Raw genomic sequence first — 20873 nt, 5'->3', positions numbered from 1 at the left:
CCTTTTGATCTGAGAAGCTGGAAGGAAGTGGGGGGGGGGGAGACCCATGTGAGTCAGATGGGGAAAATAATGTACATATTATTTCACAGTTACTCTATTTTCGGGGTTAACAACCGAAGTCTTGGCCACAGCTTCTAATGCTGCAGAGACGGATGGAGCTGATCAGGCTGCCCCAAGCCTCATCAAGCCACTTGAAGAGCATTCATAGCATGAAGCTTTTCTTGGTTCTCACAGTATTTCCAGCAGTTGCATCTGCATTTTTTCCATTGCCATGTTTATCACTATGAAAATGGGGACATTGGCCAAATCACACATGAGATTCTTAGGCGTGGGGGGAAGAGAGATTGGAAATGATTCACATTGTGAACTGCCCAGAGAGCTTCAGCTGTTCGACTGTATAGAAATGTAATTAATTAATTGTCTGCTTAACAACAGGGGCACCATTGAAGGAGGAAATTCTGCTCTATTCTCCCCCTCCCTCCACCCCTGCAGTACTTTTGACCAAGTGATTATTTCTTGTATACAAGTCCTGAATATCTGGTTATTACAAAATATAACCATATTCTTTTGAAACACTCTGCTGTTTTGCAATTTAGTCTTGAATATCTCCAAATAGCAGGCTTTCCTGTGAATCTTGAGTCGTTCCCTCCACCTCCCCAAAAACTCTTGAAACAGTGCCCAGATTTTCATGCAACATTTCCTTACATGGATATTACTTTTGTGACACTAGGTGTAATCATCGTGGTTGAGCCCTCGTCTAAACACTCCAGTCCTGTGTTAAGTGCCGTGCTGTCGGTCACAAGCCATATCATTTAATGTGAAGCAGTTTGCCATCAGAAGGGTTTGCCATCGCAAGACTCTAAGAACCCCTGGTTGAGTTTCCCCATAAGCCAGGAGTGGCCCAACAGATGTTTTAGTTTGCAACTCCCATTATCCAAGATGATTAGGGCTGATGGGAATTTTAGGCCAAAACCTCTGGTGAGCCACATGTTGCCTACTCTGGCCATAAGCATTCCATACAGTATTCAGATCCACGATAGATTCAGTCACCAACTGTGGGCAATTGGGTTTTACAAAATATCTTTGGATGAAAGGTGCTTGTAGGTACAGAATACCCTACTTTAAGATAGGAAGTTGAGTTATTAACTATGGAATCTCTTGAGCATCTGCTTCTTATGTACCTACACTTGGTCATTCTAGGCAGTTATGCTGTCCATATTCATGCACATAGTTGCCAACTACTAGCTGCTTCATTTATGCTTGCATTGACTGGTGAAGAAAGGATAGGGAGCTATTAAGGTAATCCCTGCAGATCTCCCGCTGGCAAATAGTAGTTATATAGTTTTCTGCCAGAAACACACACACACACACAGTAAATAACAGTATATATCCAAAGTGCAAATTTAATGTATACAAAAGATAACTTTAGACTCCACATTGCATACACACCTCACAACCTAAGTGAGTTAATTTTCCCAAAGAGATTGCCAAATGAGGGCTAGAGTTACAGTTTGTACTCTGACAGGAATCCATGGGGGGTTGATATTAAGCACACAGAGGGTAATTAAGTTGTTGGAATCATTAGTTCAGCAGTCAGTTTGGCACAGAGCAACTGTCTCCCCACCTTAGCCACAAGCAAGAACATCAGTGAATTTCCGCTCCTATTTAAGGGTTGTTCTTCTGTCTTTAGAGGGAATGTAGGCAGTCCCCTTTACCTATTAGAATTTTGATAGTGTGGGGCATTTTTGTAGCTACCAAAATGAAAATATGTCGTTAAATTTCAACTTCCTTCAGCTATCATGAACCTAGCCTGTGGAGTTATTTAGGAGAGGAATCTCTGATTACAGAAAGCTTTTAGAACTTGCTTTTTGTTTTTAAAATAATTTTATTTTTTCAGAATGTTTTGGGAGACTGCTTTCCTTTTTCCAGGAGGAGGAAAAAAAAAACATTCTGGAATTCAGAAAACATGAATGCGGATCTACTTTCTGCTTTGAACTCAAATGTGCCTTCTGCCCCTTTTCATACCATTCCTTCCCCCTACTTAACTGTATGGATGAAAAAAAATAATGTCATTATAAGAGTAATGGGTCTGTTTGGGTGTTTGGTAGCAGATAGTGTTCTCGTGATTGTCTTTGCAATAATTCATTGCTTTGAATTTGGAATTCTATTATTTTACATCTCTGGCAGTTTAAAGTGTATTTTTTTAATATAAACAGCAAACTTCACCTCATAAAAATTCATTACATAAGGGCATAAACATGTATTTTTCCTTCCAGTCATTGGCAGTAAGTGATTCATCAGTTTTCCACAGAAAACCAATTTCATTGCAGATGTTCTGTAATTTCCACTCTTCTTGGGTTGTAGAATCATATCAACCAATCCCAATGTAGGCAATATAAGGTGTGTTTTTTAAGTGTGTGCGTGTGTGTGTGTGTGTGTGTGTGTATGTATGCTTAATCTTTTTAATAGGATTGACTATCATTTGCTGTCTCATCAGTTTTTCAAAATAACCATAAAGTAATCAGTCTGCCATTCTTTCCTTTGGTAAACAGGCTATCAATTTATTCAGTGCTTTGCTTCTATTGAAAGAGTACAAATGAATAATTGGCAGAAAAGCAAAATACTCCATGGTACACTCACCATGTGAAGAATAACATTTCCCTTTGGAAATCCTGTATATGCCTACTTAGTAGTAAGCCTCACTGAATTCAATAAGCCTTACACCCAGGTAAGTGGGTATGTGCATCTGCAGTGTCTTTGTGGACTGTGAAGTGTAGTGTGGTGAGTGAACTCATTTTCTCCTACATCAGTTCTTACAGCTGGTTTCTGTACTTACCAAACTGGAGATCCTCTATGTATGATGGGGGACTGGACAAAATACATAGATCCCTTGATGAAACAAGCTTTACATTGATCCATAGACTACCGAAGGGTGGATTCCTTTGGGGCTTTTATCATGATGGGCTGTGAGTTTGGCATACAGGTGCAACGTGCAGGGGAAATGGCCCTGTAACAAATTGCAGTAGAGGGTGAGATTGTTCGATTTTTCCTATCTTCTTCATAGAAGAGGGTCTTTGATGTGGAGACTAAACGTGTAAGGAAGGGTTTGGCCCTTGTTTCTCAATATCCACCTCACTCTCTCAGCGCAGAGTAACACCCCCCTGCCATGGTTTGCTCAGCAGTATCCCAGCCATTACTGCTGAACGTACACTTATTAAAAGAGCTTGGAATTAATTTACAGTATTAAAAATTAAATTAATTTTTACTTGCAGATATTAATGGAAATTCATTAGACTAAATGTGACTTTATTGAATGCCTTAAGGACTAGGCCAACTGGAATTGAATGTTAAATTTGGAGAAGGAAACTGATTCAGAACAAGAGCCAGTCAAGAACGGATTAAAGAATGTAGGTGATAAAATGTCTGACAGTTATACAATATCTTGCAGTGAAAGGCAACCCATTTTGACTGATAGCAACACTAGGCAAAAATGCATGTGACATTCAACCTTATTTTAGGTAAAGGACCATAACACAACATAACCAGAGGCTGTATGTTGGTTTGGAGGAAAATGGGAAATCAAACGAACAAACAAACAAAAAACCCTAGAATTTATCAGACAATCGTATTTGTCTATGGATCCCTTCGCACATGGGGTTCTCTTCTCAGCACTTGATCACTGCAGCATCAAATAGTAACTTACATACAATAATATCAATAACATTGTTCTATGGCCAAATGTGACATCAAACAATTTTACATACACATATATCTTTACAACAAGAAATGTGTTTTGTTTTTAAAAATGGTGGAAATTGTTTTGTTTTCTCTCGCACTGGTTACAATCTTCATAGTGCTAGTTTTGTCTTTGGCTAGCAAAGATATCATCGTTTATGTTATGTAGTTCAATACTGCAGCCAGGGGTGGGTAGAAGGTAAACCTGAATATTCTCATAGGTCCTGGGGTGATTTGCAGTAGATTGGTAAGGATTTCTGACTCCTATTTGAATGATCACAGGAACAAAATGTCTCCCTCATCTACCCTGCGTTATACTTCTGAAATGAATAGAATGTGGGGTAAATTGGAGTAGATTTTTGTGTGCAAGGATTATGAGCACCATGCAGTTCTGGTATTCAGATTTCTGGGCTCAGAATCCCATAATTATAAGTGTACATCTTGCACCAAGGTCCAAGTGGTGACTCTTGGTGTTCAAGGCAAAAAAGAAAAGTAGATCTCACAAGCCTTGCAATACTGAGTTTAATGCAATAAAATGAAACAATTGTTTCCTATAAATTCTAAAGCAACTTGCATGTGTGAATAAGCGGTCACAAATCAAAGACCACAGCTAGAGCCTCCCTATCTTAGTGCTGTGCATTTCGGTAGACCTCATTAATCTATCCAACAGCAAGTCACGAGATGAGTGATCAAGTGATTAGGAATCAGGTCATGTATGGGCAAGTCTGAACCAGACCTAGGTTTAAACAAAGAACCCTGTACCAGTGATAAGAAAGACAAGACCTCCACACTGCACCTGGCTTACCAAGTCTTTCCCCCGGTCTTCAGTCTCCAAGTGGGAGATCATTCTGTAAGGAAAGTGAAGGGTTTGTTTCCTGGGGAAAAGCAGTAACAGTTTTTATACATGATCCATAGCTACAACATTGCCCAACTATTAGGGCCAGAACCCTTCACCAGGAAAGTCTGTGTAGGGTCTTGGGTGGGTGGAGTGGTTACCCTTAAAGTCACTTAAGCCTGCAATCCTATACACCAGGGGAGGGGAACCTCTTTTTCTATTGAGAGCAGCATTCCCTTGGGGGTGGTCTGGCAGTGTGCATAGCCAAAGCCAGTGATGGGTAGGGCCAGAGCTAAAAGTGGATGGAGCCACCGCGTCCTTTTTCTTTTTCTGACATCCCCTTTTCATTCTCCAACCGCTGCCCAATGAGAGGACAGATAGCTCCTGCCAGAGATCTGAACTGCTTTTGCTCCCAGGGTGCTTTTGAAATGAGGCTGAGGGCTGCATGTAAGCTTGGCCGAGGGCCACGAGTCTCACGCTCCTGCTGTGCACACTTACATGGGCGCAAGTTCCAATGAAATCAGTGGGGCTTACTTCTTTGTAAATAGGCATAGGGTTGCGCTTATAGATTTCAATATAAGAATGTAACGGCATAAGAAGAGCCATGCTGGGTCACAGCATCGAGTGCAGCATTGTGTACACACAGTGGCCAACCAGCTGCCAGTGGGAAACCCACAAGTAGGACATGTGTGCAATAGGACTCTCCCGCTCATATTCCTCAGCCTCTGGTGTACACAGGCATACTGCCTCTGATACCAAAGGTAGCATATAGCCATCAGGACTAGTAGCTGTTGATAGCCTCCTCCTCCAGGAATTTCTCTAACCCCCTTTTAAAGCCATCCAAATTAGTGGCCATCACTACATCTTGTGGCAGTGAATTCCGTAGTTTAACTATGTGCTGTGTGAAGAAGTGCTTCCTTTTATCTGTCCTGAGTCTCCCACTAACCAGCTTCATGGGATGATCCCCGGGTTCTAGTATTATGAGAAAAGGAAGAAAATGTCTCCCTATCCACTTTCTCCACACCATGCATAATTGGGTACACCTCCATCATCCTTCTTCTTATTTGCCTTTGTTCTAACCTAAATGGCCCCAGATGCTGTAGTTTTTCCACACACAGGAGTTGCTCCAACTGCTGGATCATTTTGATTGCACTATGGGTACAAAGGGAATTTCCTTTTCCAGAGTCGACGGCATATTCCAGTTTAGCAAAAACGTGTTGGTCAAGAGCACAGAATATGTCCTCTTTCTATTCCTCCCTTATGCCTCTCTCTCTCTCTCTCTCTCTCTCTTTTTTTTTTCTTTTCTGTCCCCCACTTTTAGCTCTGCCAACAGGAGCCCAGTTGGGCATAGGAAGTGACAGTTCACCTGCCCTGTGCCCCCACCCCCAACCCGGATTGCTCTGTCAATGAAATACTCTACTGAGATTAACCAGAAAACAGAAGAGGAATTGAACCTTAGATCTGTAACTGGGAGGGTTCTCCTTCCTCAGCTAGCCTAGCTGAGACCGGTTGTGATGAATTGTCCTTAAACATACCATCCGTCACAATTTATATGTCAAGGAAATGTCTGCCCAATTGTTAGTGGCTGGTTTTTGTTGTGTGGAAATGTCTACAAACATGTGGAATAGAAGGCAGTCTATTAGCTCGCAGGATGGTAAAATAACAACCACCACTTTTCCATTACTGTTCTTCCAGTATATGTTTGAACTGCTGACCTAGGAGTGAAAGGAGAACTCCCAAGTAATTTTAAGGCTTGCTTTCAATCAGAGTTTTGAACATCTTACTAATTAGCCTTATCTAAATGCATTTATCTGCTTTTTCTAACATCTCTTCAGATTCATGGCAACATTGAATAATTACCCAATGGCTTACCTAGACCATTTTTTTAAAATGTCAAGCTAAACTCTGTCTTTAGCATTTGCAGGCTCATAAGCGGTAATCTAGCTCCATTTATTCAAGCTAGTGGTTAATAAGGCATGAAAAAGAACAGATTTTAGCTTGACATCACCCAGTTTCCTACCTGGGGAGAGGGGATTTAAAAGAATCACTAGACATTCACATGATCTCACTCTGCCCATCTTTTTCTAGTTATGTTGCACTTAACTCATCTAATATGCTTTTAGGATGCATTCAAATCTCCTACAAATCATCTTGCATCTCGCCCACATGGGAATTAAGCACAGCCATCTTTTTGCAGCTCCTCACCTTTGCCAACCTCCCCTCCCCCCTTCCCAGTTCCAGCATTGACCTCAGTGTGACCGGAGTGAAGGCATCCTCAGCAGAAGAACTTGAGCTGCATACAGACAATGGCTTTTCAGAGATTTGAAAGAAGCACGATAAAGCTATATTCAGTGGCGGCTGGGGGCTCCAATGTCAGTAGGTGATAAATCTGCTCCGGGTTTCAGTCAGAACCAATCAGAACTCAGTAGGAGGTACTTGGAGAGCTGCTTTAGTGTTCTGGCTGGTTCTGGCTGAAACGCAGAGCAGATTTGCTGCCCCACTGACATCGTAGCCACCAGCCTCCACTGGCTATACTTGCCTACAGGCAGGACTGCCAAGAAAATCACAATAGCCTTCTATTCTATTTCTATTTTATTCAGGGCCACTTCTGCAGTATGTGCTTCTGAGCCACACCACAGCCTCATGGAGCTCTGGCTTCGCTCTCACAATGGATTCACTTATACATCCTGCCTGCAGCCGATGGTTATACATGTTCATTTATCTATCCAACTAGGGTTTGTGATCAAACAGGTTTTTTTTAATGTTTTGAAGAGTTGCAGGAGATTCGAACCTACGAGATCCTGTTTGTACAATTCAGAGGTTAATCCAGAGTTCTTCTCTGTACACAGACTTGCCTTCCATCTGCATAAATAAATAGAGATTTCCAGGGCATTTCACATTCACTATTTTTGGTCTTTCACAGGTGATTCGTTTATCTGAGGAACTGTGAATTCCACTCTTCAGAGATAAGGTAGAAGAGGGGTCAGCCAAGACCTCCTGTTCTTGGTTGGAGTGTTTGCTCCTTTTCCGCACAGTCCAAGACCTAATTCACCCTTTGAGCATGTAAACAAATCAAAAGCTGAAGTGAGTTCACAGGTTGTTAGTCATAGACAACTGAAGATGTACGTTGACTCTCAATTGTGCAGCCAAAGTCTAAAATGTAACTTCTAGTGGAGAAACTGTTATTGGATTCTTGACGTTTAGTCATGAGTTTATTTTCAATCATCAAAAAAACTGCTGGTGTAAAATACCAAAAGATATGGCTTTCATACCTTGGTCCAAACTCCACAGAGCCAGGAAACTGGAAGCAAAGGCCTTATTTGACGTGATCCATGATCAGTCATGATGTTGTGCAATGTTACAAATTGTGCTTGCTTATAACTTACCCTCCATGCATTCACACTTTTCTTGGGTCTTTCAGTTTCCAAATCCAGATTAGAAGGATGGAGTGCCTAGGACCACTGTCACTACAAGGTAAATCTGAATTACAGTTGTTTTTATTCTGGATTTTGAATTGCACCACCACCACAATCATCATCATTTCTCATCATGAATGAGAAAAACAACAACAACCATTCAACACCATATAATCATAGAATAGTAGAGTTGGAAGGGGCCTATAAAGCCATCGAGTCCAACCCCCTGCTCAATGCAGGAATCCACCTTAAAGCATCCCTGAAGGATGGCTGTCCAGCTGCCTCTTGAATGTCTCTAGTGTGGGAGAGCCTATGACCTCCCTAGGTTATTGGTTCCATTGTTGTACTGCTCTAACACGAAGTTTTTCCTGATGTCCAGCCAGAATCTAGCTTCCTGTAACTTGAGCCCATTATTCCATGTCCTACACTGGGAGGATCGAGAAGAGTTCCTGGCCCTCCTCTGTGTGACAACCTTTGAAGAATTTGAAGAGTGCTATCATGTCTCTCCTCAGTCTCCTCTTCTCAAGGCTAAACATGCCCAGTTCTTTCAGACTCTCCTCATAGGGCTTTGTTTCCAGACCCCTTATCATCTTCGTTGCCCTCCTCTGAACACGCTCCAGCTTGACTACATCCTTCTTGAAGTGTGGTGCTCAGAACTGGATGCAATACTCAAGATGAGGCCTAACCAGTGCTGAATAGAGGGGAACCAGTACTTTGCACGATTTGCAAGCGATACTTCTATTAATGCAGCCCAAAATAGCATTTGCTTTTTTTGCAGCCACATCACACTGTTGGCTCATATTTAGCTTGTGATCTACAACAATTCCAAGAACCTTCTCACTTGTAGCATTGCTGAGCCAAGTATCCCCTTCTTGTAACTGCACATTTGGTTTCTTTTTTCTAGGTGTAGAACTTGGCATTTATCTCTATTAAATTTCATTCTGTTGTTTACAGCCCAGCGCTTCCAGCCTATCAAGATCACTTTGAAGTTTGTATCTGAGTGAACTAGGTTAGAATAGGTTTGGGTTTGGAGTGTGAAAGGAAAATATTCATTCTCTACCACATTGAGATTTCAACCATCACTACAAGAGCAACCTGTGGTTGCTTTGGATCTTGAAATGATTGGTGAAGATAAACCCATTTTGCTGATGTGGTGTTGTAGCTTGAAAGAACAGATAAGTTGAAGGCTTAAACACCCTCTTCCAACACACTACTTGTTTGTTTCAAATAGCATCTTTACCCTAGAAAAAATGTGTAGGTTCAGGTTTGTGAGTTCAATTGCCTAACTTCATATGCTATGTGAGTCTCTGTGAGCACCTTTTAGAAGGAAAAAGACACTGTTTTACAAAAAGACTTCAATTTCACAAATTTAGCAACCGATTTCTGCTTCAAAATCATCCCTCCCCCGCAAAAAGAACTTGCTTTCACATTTCTCACCATACTGGCAGCAGCATCAGTCATAATGTTGCTAGGAAATACAGCTACACGTATCACACACCATTGTTAGCAACAGTACCACTCTCAGCATGGCTACATTAAAGGAGACAGTCAGGTCTCACTATCAGCTCACTTAGTAAAAGTATGAATCAGTGCACAGAATAAAGGTATGAGTCCACCTCGCAGAGGATTACTCTAGCAATACGGGAAGGCCCAATGCCTTATAAGGCAGTACAGGTCCAGGACAACATGAACCATCTTTATTGGTCCCAGGCACTCCATCCTCCCAATCTGGATTTGTGACTGAAATACCCATGAAAAGTGTGGGTGCATGGATGGTAGCCTGCAGGAGCACCTGCCTCATAAAGCAAATGAGCACAAGAAAACTATTATGGTCTTCCACTTTGTTTGTCCTTAGTAGTCTGGGGTCCAGACCTCTTCAGAAGAGGGAATAGTGTTATGTAGTTGGGGTCAGTGTAAATTATCTCCAGCGATCCCTTAGTGCCTCTGATCACAAAGAGATTGACAATTTCCCCCAACTCTGTAACTCTTGACGTTACTAGGCCTGTTGAAAATATATTTTAAAATATAAGAAGGAAAACAGTGAATACCCTTTCAACTTGTTAAATCAATGAAAACATGCCACACAGGAAAGAAAAATACCAAGTGTCCCCTCTCCTCTTTTCCTATTCTGTAATAGGATCCAAGGTTACTTTGCACGTATAGAACAAAATACAAACCATCAGGAGTGAGGGAGCAACCGAGCGTTGTGTATCATTTGAGCCTCAGAATTGCTTTGATGTGCTATTTACTGTTGCAGCTCTGCATTAATATATATATATATATATATATATATATATATATTCCTACAAATCTGCATTATCCTGGGCAGAGTGTATTAACATGGACAGGGGCCGCTATACCATACTGCATTACTTGAGCTGCTGATAAAGCAAATTGCTATGGTGGCCCAGCTAGTAAGACAAGATAGTACTATGACAGAAATAATATAAGGAATAATAAGGACCCAGGTGTCCATAATTAAAGCTGTATTTCAAGCAAGAGGTTTCAGTGACATCATTTATCAATGTCATTACAAGCCCTTGACGGAATTACAACTTTATATGCAGAATTCAGCAATACGTGATTTGTGAGAATGCAAGAAGAATGTTTCTATTAAAAGCAGGCAGACAAGATGTTAACCTCTAGTGATAGAAGTTGCCAGCAATCTGTGATAGGAAGAAAACAGTCACTCTTTTCTTCTTCTTTTCATTTTGGACTCCTCCTCTTCTCCCCCACTCCCATCCACACCAGTTTATTTTTCCTGCCAAGTTAGCAGATTGATCAAATTGACTTGGTGCTTGGAGCCAATGTGGGTAGGAGGAAACCTGAGCCTGCTAGGTGGAAAGATTTGCTAAGTAGACGCTCACTTGATGTCTACATTGGAGTCTTTTTAAGAGAAGACCTTTTCTTTTCCCAGGTTTTTTGTTAGACCTTCAGTTTCAAAAATGGTGTTAGTGAGATATATATATATATATATATATATATATATATATATATATATATATGATCTTTGCACTGCTGCTGACTTTTACTCTGGTTTCTACTTTGCTATTATTCTGTTTTGAACTTAAGGTTTTTATATTATGTTTTACTATGTTGCTGTACTTTATAGTTTTAAGTTTTGCATTGTGAACTGCCCAGAGAGCTTTGGCTATTGAAGCGGTATAAAACTAATAAGTAAAACCAAAACCAAAAAAACACATAAATAAATAAGGATTTTGGATCAGCTTGCCTGCTCCTGTTAAGGTGATTTGTTTGTTTTTGCAAAACTAGGATAGAATTAAAATTGGAATGTTAAAACATATTGTCCCCAGAGTTGGAAGCCACTGGCTTGGTGGTGCCTGCTTGTTAACACCAAAAGGGACAGAAATGATAGATATTACAGAAAGGGATGGTGGAGGTCTATCCTGCCATTCGGCAGAGCAAGGAGTCCCACCTAAGGGGCATGACTTTGATTTTTCCAACATCTTGGACTTCTTCTGCAAGAGTGCAGTTTTGTTCTGTTGGTCTGTATCTGCTCAAGAGTTGATTTGGTCATTTGGTTTTCAGAGGCTCAGAGCCAAATTCAAAGGCTGGTTTGCACAATTGCCACAGCCCACCATGGCTTATGGTTGTGATGCATGGCAGCCGCACTTCTGAATTTTCAGTCCACAGTGGGTGGTCACCGTGGCTTTTTGTGCCACCATGGTTTTTGCTTAAACAACCTTCGCATAACCCACAGGCTGTTTTAAGGCTATTACAGTTACAACTGCATAAAAACAATATCACGGAGATAAGAAGCATCTTTCCTTTGTTTTCAGATGTCATAACAGGTATCATCTTAGGACGGGCATTGTCTCCTGTGTGAGAGAAGAGAGATGCTTCTTCTTAGAAGAAGCTGTCCATCCAAAGTTTTGTATTAAAAGCAATACACCTTTTCATTACTGCCCAGTAAATCAGGGCACTGTTTAAGTTGATTACGTTTCTTTGGCAATTTATCATTCTTTACCATTGAATCAATTAAATGTTGCAACCTTACAAATAATTGGTGGCTAACATCCTAGGAGATGTGAATGGAAGGACATCCGTAGAAAGAATCAACCATTTTAATACGATTTACAGACGCAGTCTTGGGGCTGTCTGGGGGCTGCTGTTGAATTTCAGGACTAGCACTGCTTGCTTGTGTTCCTGCTCATTCATCAGTGCAGAGTCTTGAATACTAACACTGCAATGCTCGACATGTCTATTGAAAAGTCCGTCCCATTTGAGTCCGTCCCTTTCCTCCCTGCCCACTGCCTAGTGCCACCTATAAGACCTGCCTAACACTCACTGGAGTATTAATTTCCCCCAAACAAACACCAAGCCTGGGGTGATTTTTGCATAGTGATTCAAAACAATATTGATCTGGAGAGATGGAAGAAGATCACCGCCTTAGTTATTGTCCTTTGTATAATCTCCTTGTGAATAATGTGATATTTACATTATGGGTTTGTGCAGCAGGCCAAAGACACTGCAGTCTCTTACAAATTGTCCTCAGCTTTATTAAGAAAAAGGAAAGCTGTTGAGGGAAATGACACAAGGGATGAGAAATCAGGAAGAATAAATAAATAAATACCCCTGAAACAATAACCAAACCAAACATTTCTCCAAATACCAATAAAAAAACGCATTAATTCACTGTTGCAAATTACTTTTGCTTAGAGCAGATGTACTTGATCTTCCCTCTTAATTACGGATCCCTCATCAATTTGCAACACAAAGCTTGCACCCTCAATGGATAAATATTTTATTCTATTTATTTGTTGCAACCACTTAATAGGGCGTTTATCAGGAAAGCAATGAAAATATGATAAATAGCAGAACTACTATAAAATTAAAAAATCAGTATTTGGCCCTTGGATGTATGCTGATGAAAATACACCCACGAAAACTGACTTTCATAGATGCATTTATGGCACTTGTTCATCCAGACTGTGCCATACTGCACATACTAAATGGGATATATAAGCATGAACCACCATCATGTGGTTTCTTATGGGTACAGGAATTATGGTGCGCATACACATCTATTATGCATGCACCTCATTTGGGCATGCAAAACAGTCACCTCCTTTGAAATGAATGCAGGTCTATATATAAACAATTATGACATGCACACAGGAGCCCCGGAATCAGGAAATGGCCATTCAGAGGGTTTTCCGTACTTTTACAATACGTTTTTTTTAAAAAAAAAAGTTAATATTTTTAGTTCATTTGTGATAACATGACATCGCATTACAACACTCGCAGCATCCTACATTTTACCTAGCTAGTATTTAATTGTTGGAATGTTTACATCTTTCCCATTTTTAGCTGGGAAAATCTTTGCTACTACCAACGTAAGATGAAGCTATACAACATAGTCCAATGCAGGTTTAATCAGATGCAAGGCCCACTGTTGTCAATGGGGCTTACTCTCTAGCAAGTTTATCTAGGATTTGCACCCTAAATCATTATGGTCACAAATCACATCCTCAGGCGTATGCCCCAAGAGTAGTGCATCAGGTGCAGATGAAAGTGTATAAAACTTACCAAGGATTGGGCCCAGAGTAGCGCTAAGCTGAGTTCTGCTTGCACGGGTGGAAGGAGCTGGGGAACTGACCATCACCATTTCTTTTTCCTCCTGCAGCCCCTTGTGCCCCCTGAAAAGCTGCTCTGAAGGGCGGGGGATCCTCCAGAGCAGCTGAGAGGCAACAAAGGAGGTTGCCAGGAGAATTGGTGAAGGCTGTCTCTCTTTTTCCTTTTCCCAGAAGGACGCCTTCACCGGATCCTGTTGCTGCTTGTGAACAGAGGCAGCCAATTGGGATGTAAAGCACAGCATAAGCTATCTGACCAAACAGGGACCCCACCACCACCACACATGTTCCTTTATTGCCACAGCCCTTCCAGTGTACCCTTGTACCTGTTTATTTAGGCTGCGATCCTATAATGCTAAGCCACACTGAATTCAATAGGCTTGTGCTGTTATTTATATAGCGCCAGCAATGTGAATGGTGATGTGCAAATTGCAGGTTCAGCCTGGATTAAAATCTAATGAGAAGTACATAGGAAACAGTAGGAAAGGGGAGGAAAATGGAGGATGGCAGAGAATCCATAATTGTGCTGTATCGTGCAAACTTTGCTCGGGGTGATAAGAGGCTCCGGTTGCTTACTAGCTAGCAGAACCAGCTGTGCTAGGGCTTTTCTGCATGAAGCATTTATCATGTGCTTGTCATTCACTACTTGCAGTTGTTTACAGTTTTTTTAGACTATGCCATCACCCTCCAGTTTCACTTTTGTGTCTAACCAGCACTTTTGGTGAGGTTTTTTAGAGCAGGGGAAATGCGACACTTAATTGTGAAAGTGAAAGAAAGCACAATGTCCCAGTGCACTATTCCACTATGGTACAGTGCCACCTATAGGTTATGCAGTGGAAAAACAGGAAAGGAAACGCTTCTCCAAAAGTACATATGGTAGATCAACAGCTGATCAACAGCCTTGTTTAGAAAAGGTTATAGACTGAGGGGAAAAAGCTGCTGCGTATGCCTCTGGACAAGGCTGGGTGCAAGCTCAATTTTATTTATTTATTTATTATATTTCTATACCACCCAACAGCTGAAGCTCTCTGGGTGGTTCATGACAATTTATATGTTATGTACTGCAAACTATGAGTAAAGCACTCACTAGTGCAAGTTTTCCACATGAGCCTGTTTTGCCGATTGTATTGTAAAGCAAGATAAATATGTGTGCGCCTCTTCAGCTATTGGGAATCACAACCAGCAGCATGCATACCCCAAGAATTGGCCTGGTTGGTCCCAGGACTTTCTCAATTAGTCTGTGTTGAGACTCTCTGAATTGGTTCAGTTCAGACTTTGATGGAGACAAATGGTAGAGAAAGGTGCATGGGTAATGACAGGGCCATCTAGTTCCTTCTACCTCCTTTCTGTCTTAAGCTCCCCTGTAGTAGTCAATACAACTGCAGGAAATTATGCACTGGCTGGTGCCATGTGTAGAAAGTGAGACAAAAGTTCTGAGCACATCAACCGTTACTCCATAGGGCGTACAGAGAATGCTAATACCCAGAGCAACATCTGTCTTGGAGACGGGATTTCAGTTTTTCAGATGGATTGTTCAATAATGCCGGGCAGATATTGTCTGTTTTCATCCACAATAACCATGATCATATATTGCATAGGCTCTATTTCCTCCACTAGATAATTGAGAACATCCTTTAGGTCAATTTACATTTCAGTGGTGTGACTTCATACCATGAATTGATACAATAACATGATACCAGATTATTTACATATGCTTTTCTCTGTATCAGGACAAGTTTTCCCTTAAAAATGATGCTGAAGCGCCCCCCCCCCCCTAATTTGGAGGTACATTTCTACCTTTGGATTTGAAAAGTCATGTTACAGTTAGTTTCTGATAGAGTTATACAGTTCTGAAACAGTTTCCCTGTGGAAGCTAAAAATTCAAGACAGAGTTTGATACAATAATATCATGCATTATTGTCATTGTTTTTATAGTTATTATTTGAGGACACATGTATAACCCTAAGAACTTGGCACTTTTCTCTCTCTTGCATATCAGGAGCTGACACTGGCAGGGACCGAGGGCCTGTTCGCACATCACAACAGCCCACCATGGCTTAATTTACCCATGGGGCTGTTGCGTCATGCCATTTTTGCATGGTGCTGGTGAGCACCTGGCTTTCTATACCTTGATGTGTCATGAAAATCCAGGCAGCAGGGATTGTTTGAGTGTTAGGCAACACTCAAATAATCCTAAAACAAACCATTGGTTATTTGAGGGTTGTCTAACCCTCATACAACCCTGCTGCCTGAATTTGGATGACATGACAAGCCACAGGAAAACTGGTGCCTGAGAACTCCATGTCAAAATGGTGTGTGTGGGCACCTGACATGATGCGACAGCCCCTGTGGGTAAATTAAACCATAGTGGGCTGTCATGTCATGTGAATCAGGTCAATATGTTGGCTAGAGTAGACATCAGCCCTGAATAACATTTCCTATTTGAGGAGTCTCTGTAGATGTCATTTCCCTCATGCTGAACGCCATAATAATCTATGACAGGGTTGGATAACCTCCAGCCTGTGGGCCTAACTTCTGAATCATGGAATTTTGAGCTCCGCCCACTGGCCCCTTTCATGTCCCTTCCCCAGGAATAGCCCCATTTGGAAGAATGGTTACAGTTTGGGTCACCACATCTTAAAAAAGTATACCATGGAACTAAAAAAGGGAGAGAATTCAGAAGATCAAGGGATTGTAATGAAGAAAGGTTACACAGTGTGGGAAGATATATATATATATATGGAACATGATAGAGGATGGTAAAACTATAAAACCCATCAAGAGTGTGAATAACGATCTCTTTTCCTCTTGTAATGCTGGTACTTAGGGTTATCTGATGCAATTAATTGGCAGAACATTCAGGACAGATAAAAGCCAATGGTTCACACGACACATAATTGACTTAAGGAATTCGTTCCCAAAAGAGATGGCGATGTTCACAAGCTGAGATAGCTTTGAAAGAAATGAGTCCAAATTAGTCCATTGATTCCTGTTAGCCATAATAATTAACTTGAAAACTCGATGTTTGGAGGTCCTACTTCTGAAGACCAAGTGCTGGAAACAGACAGACAATACAGGAAGACCATCACCATGCCAGGCCACTGCCAGTCTTGCTTGTAAAGAGGGTCTGTTTCATCCCTGGTAAGGGTGTCAAAGAAATGAATGGCAGATCAGTGATTGATTGATTGATTGACTGATTGACTTCATTTGCATGCCACCCCAGAACATAAAATTTCCTGGGCCACTTTCCTCATAATCAGCAGGAACTTTGGTAAATCTCTCACCAAAGCCAGGTGTCTGTCTTTGTTTATTTTAGGGAAGGGCCTGTAGCTCATTGGCAGAGCATCTTCTTGGGCTGCAGAAGGTCTCGGGTTCAATGCCTGGCATTTCCAGTTAAAGGAACCAGGTCTGGGAAAGGGCTCTGCCTGCCTGAGACTTCAGAAAGGTGCCCTCATGGGGTCCCAATCTGGCAGTCTGGAGTTCCCTGGATGGCCACACCCTCATCACCCAGCCCAGCCCACTTTTCCCCAACCTCCTATCATTGGTGGCTTCCCAGCTTTTGTGCAGTTTTCCCCCCATTGAAAAAGGTTGAGATGCCTCTCCCAAGGCTTACTGGCTTGGCAGTAAAAGCTTTAATGGAAAATATGCTGGTATATGTCATTCATTTCGTCATTGGCTCTGCCTCCTTTGTCTTTCAGCCCCACCCACAACTAAATTGCAGCCCCAAGAGCGTCCCCAAAATGGGGCTCAGCCCTCTGACCCCAAGAGGTTCAACTCGCCTGCCAAGGATCGATGGATAGTCTGGTTGACGGCATGGCCAGTGCTATAGTTGTACTTTTTGAAGTGCAGGAAGTCATCATGACAGTGTGGCCAGTTCTACAACAGCCCAAAAATCCGGACTGGTCACGGTCGAGTCCTGTGCATCCAAATGATGCACAGGGACTCCCGGGGGCAGGGGGGATGAGTGCAGGTTTTCCTGGGGATAAATAATCCCTGGGAAAATCTTATTCTTCCTGTGGTCTTGGGATCGTCCTGAGACCACGGGAGGTGTGGCCGCCTGTCCTGGCTTCTTTCCTCCTTCCTGCGAGTTGTGGGGATCAGTTGAGGAAAGGAGCCGGGCCAGGAGGAATTGGGGGTGGGGGGAGAGGAGGGGGGAGTTTTTTAAAAAAACAATTAACTGTTCATTGGAGTGCACGTGTGCTCAGGTCCTCTAAAAAAATAAGTTTATAAAATGGCTGGCATGACACCCTCCTTCCTCCTGTGATGTCGCACCTGCATGTAGACTAAGGGGAGGATCTCGTGATCAGGATCTCGTGAGATCCTCCCTCCCTCTACACCGGGCTGGTGTAGAAATAGCCTGTGTGTACTATGTGCATACATGTGCATACACACACATCAAACAGCAGCGGTACGTAACATAATACCCAATTTATTGGGATTGGCATGACTGCAATCCTAGGGATGGGAGATACCTGGAAATAAACTCCCTTGAGCTCAGTGGGGCTAACTTCTGCCTGCATAGGTTCATCTTGTAAACACATGGTGCTTAAGCAAAAGTTCTTCAGCCAGCTGAAATGCAACCTGTAGCTTGTAATTAGAAATGCAAACAATGTGGTGGGGAACTCACAGGCCCTGCCTGCATGTCCTGCTTCTGACCTGTGAGATGCACCTGCCTGAATGCTGTTACAAACAGGCGCATAGACCACCCAATGGACTTTGATCCGAGCCAGGAGAGCAATGCTTATGTTGATTTGAGGTTATAACTGTTTCCCAGGATGTATTAAAGGCCCCAGGTGATTTCACTGGTTTGCTTCCCTTCTGGTGGTGTGAGTAATTTGCTGGACTTCTCTAGATATGGTTCATCTTCTTCCCTTCTTCTTTTTGGGGTTGTGCCCTGAAGTACTCTTGGTAGATTAGAATGAGGCTGTTGTGATTTGTACATTCATGTGAATGCAGCTCATGCAAGGAGGTGAAAATTGCTGCATCATGTCCACTTAACTCCTTCCAGTAAGGACAAAATAAAAACACACACACAATAGCATATCAACTAAAGCTGCAAATCCTACGCACAATTTGTCAATATGCCCCAACTGAACTTAGTGAGACCAGTGTCTTGAATGAAACTACATAAATCGGACCATGCACCCCACTAGCTCTGACTTAAACCATTCTTTGACTTCACTAGGCTGTAAGGCAAATGTGGAGCACCTGTAGTCTTCCAGATGTTGTGGCACTCCAAGTCCCATCAGCCCCAGCCAGCATGGCAGATGGGCAGGGATGTTAGTAATCCAGCTGTATCTGGAGGGCACAGGTTTCCCACATCTGCTGTAAGGCATTGTAACCTTTCCTGCATTACTTGCAGGGAAGACGTCCCTTAAGAGCTGGAAGCAGAGAAACACTCAGCAGGTGCAGTTTTTCATTCATTGCTTCAATGTGTTTGGACAAGCTTTGCATGAAAAATCTCAAACTCTACTGAATAAAACCTGGTCACCTTTGACATGAAGGCATTTCTCACCACCTTTGATTTCCACTCCAACTCATTAGGCTGGATATTTATTTTCGTTTGGGCTATCCACAAACCAGCTATGCAAATCTTATTTTTATTATTTATTTATTACATCTCTACACCACCCAATAACCAAAGCTCTATAGGCAGTTCACAAAATTTAAAACCACAACATGCAGCATATAAAATCTAAAAAACTTAAAAGTACAGTATAATAATACAACCAGAATAAAACACAGCAGCAATGCAGAGATTTAAAATGCAGTAGGGATGTCATGAGAGTCCAGATGCGCTCAAGGCACGGCAATTCCTCACCAGCATGGCCCCCTGGATGCCAGTCCGTGGATCCAACTCAGCCCACCTTGAGTCAGGAAAGGCTAGGAACCCAGCTTTTGCGTAAGAATGCCAGCTCAGCTATTTATGGAAATTGCCATTTGAGTAAAATGGCAGCTGTAAATAGCGGAATTTATGCAAAAGGCTTTGAACTTTGGGTAAATGGGGCTATTTACGGTCACCATTTTATGCAAATGGCAATTTCCATAAACAGCATTTTTGCATTCTTATGCAAAATGGTGGCTTGACGGATTTAGATGCTGCTCACTGGGCACCTGTGGACCGTACGATGGCTCGTGCCGTGCATGGAACAGAATCAGGTGGCTGGTGGGGGTCCAGCAAATGACATGCAAGGCGGGCTCCCATCCTCAAAAATACAGTATCCCCAAAACACAGTAACAGATTTAAAGCAGCAAAACTAAAAGACCATAATGCTAAAATGCTGGGGAAATCAAAAGGCCTTCATCTGGTAACTGAAAGAGTACACTGTAGGTGTCAGGTGAACCTCTCTAGAAAGCTTGTTCCACAGCCAGGGTGCTACAGAAGAAAAGGCCCTCTTCCTGGTAGCTCCCCGCCTCACATACTTTGGTAGGGGCTCCCAGAAAAGGACCCAGGATTTTCAAAACAAAGCCTCTGGGTTAGAACTAGGGGTGTGCACGGACCCCCCGATCCGCTTCTCTTCCAGATCTGCAATTTGCGGATCGGGCCGCTTCGCTCCGTCCCGCTCCACTGCAGAGCTCCGGATCCGGATCGGAGTTCCGCTTTTCCCCCCATAGGCTTGCATTGAAATACAAAAAAGTATACAACTTTTTTTCTGTTAAAGTTAGAAACCTCACATTTGGCACCATGACACCTCATGGATGTATACACACGCATGCCAAGACTCAAGCCAATCCCATCATCCCCTGATTTTTGGGGAATTTATGAAAGTCAGACACCCCATTTGCAGACATGGACTGTTCTCCGACGTTTTGACAGATAAATTTTTTTGAAGCAGGCACCCTGACAGATGCCATCTAGAGCCACATTCATGGCAAGACTCAAGCAAATCCCATCATCCCCTGATTTTTGGCGGGGCTCTAACCGCTAACGCACCACCCATAACCCCAATTCACACCCCTTTCGATATCTCCGTCAATTTTCACGTTAGAAACCTCAAACGCACCACCATGATAGATTATCCAGGGATACACAGGCATGCCGAGACTCAAGCCAATCCCATCATCCCCTGATTTTGGGGGAATTTATGAAAATTGGACACCCCAGTATCTCAGGGATTTAAAGCTGCAGACAGCTCAATGGGCCCATTTCAAAGGAAATCCCAACATGCCGTGAATTGGGGAGTAGAGATAAACCTAAATATGAATCTTCTTCCACACTTGAAAAATTGATTTGGAACTTCCAAAAGTCTAAGTGAGCGCAGGAAGGACTTCTCCCCTGAGTCAAAGCAAGAC

The sequence above is a fragment of the Elgaria multicarinata genome, chromosome 7 (assembly GCF_023053635.1).
Source record: "Elgaria multicarinata webbii isolate HBS135686 ecotype San Diego chromosome 7, rElgMul1.1.pri, whole genome shotgun sequence".
Lineage (NCBI taxonomy): Eukaryota > Metazoa > Chordata > Lepidosauria > Squamata > Anguidae > Elgaria > Elgaria multicarinata.
The sequence above is the reverse complement of the archived record's forward strand: the minus strand, read 5'-3'. Positions refer to the sequence as shown.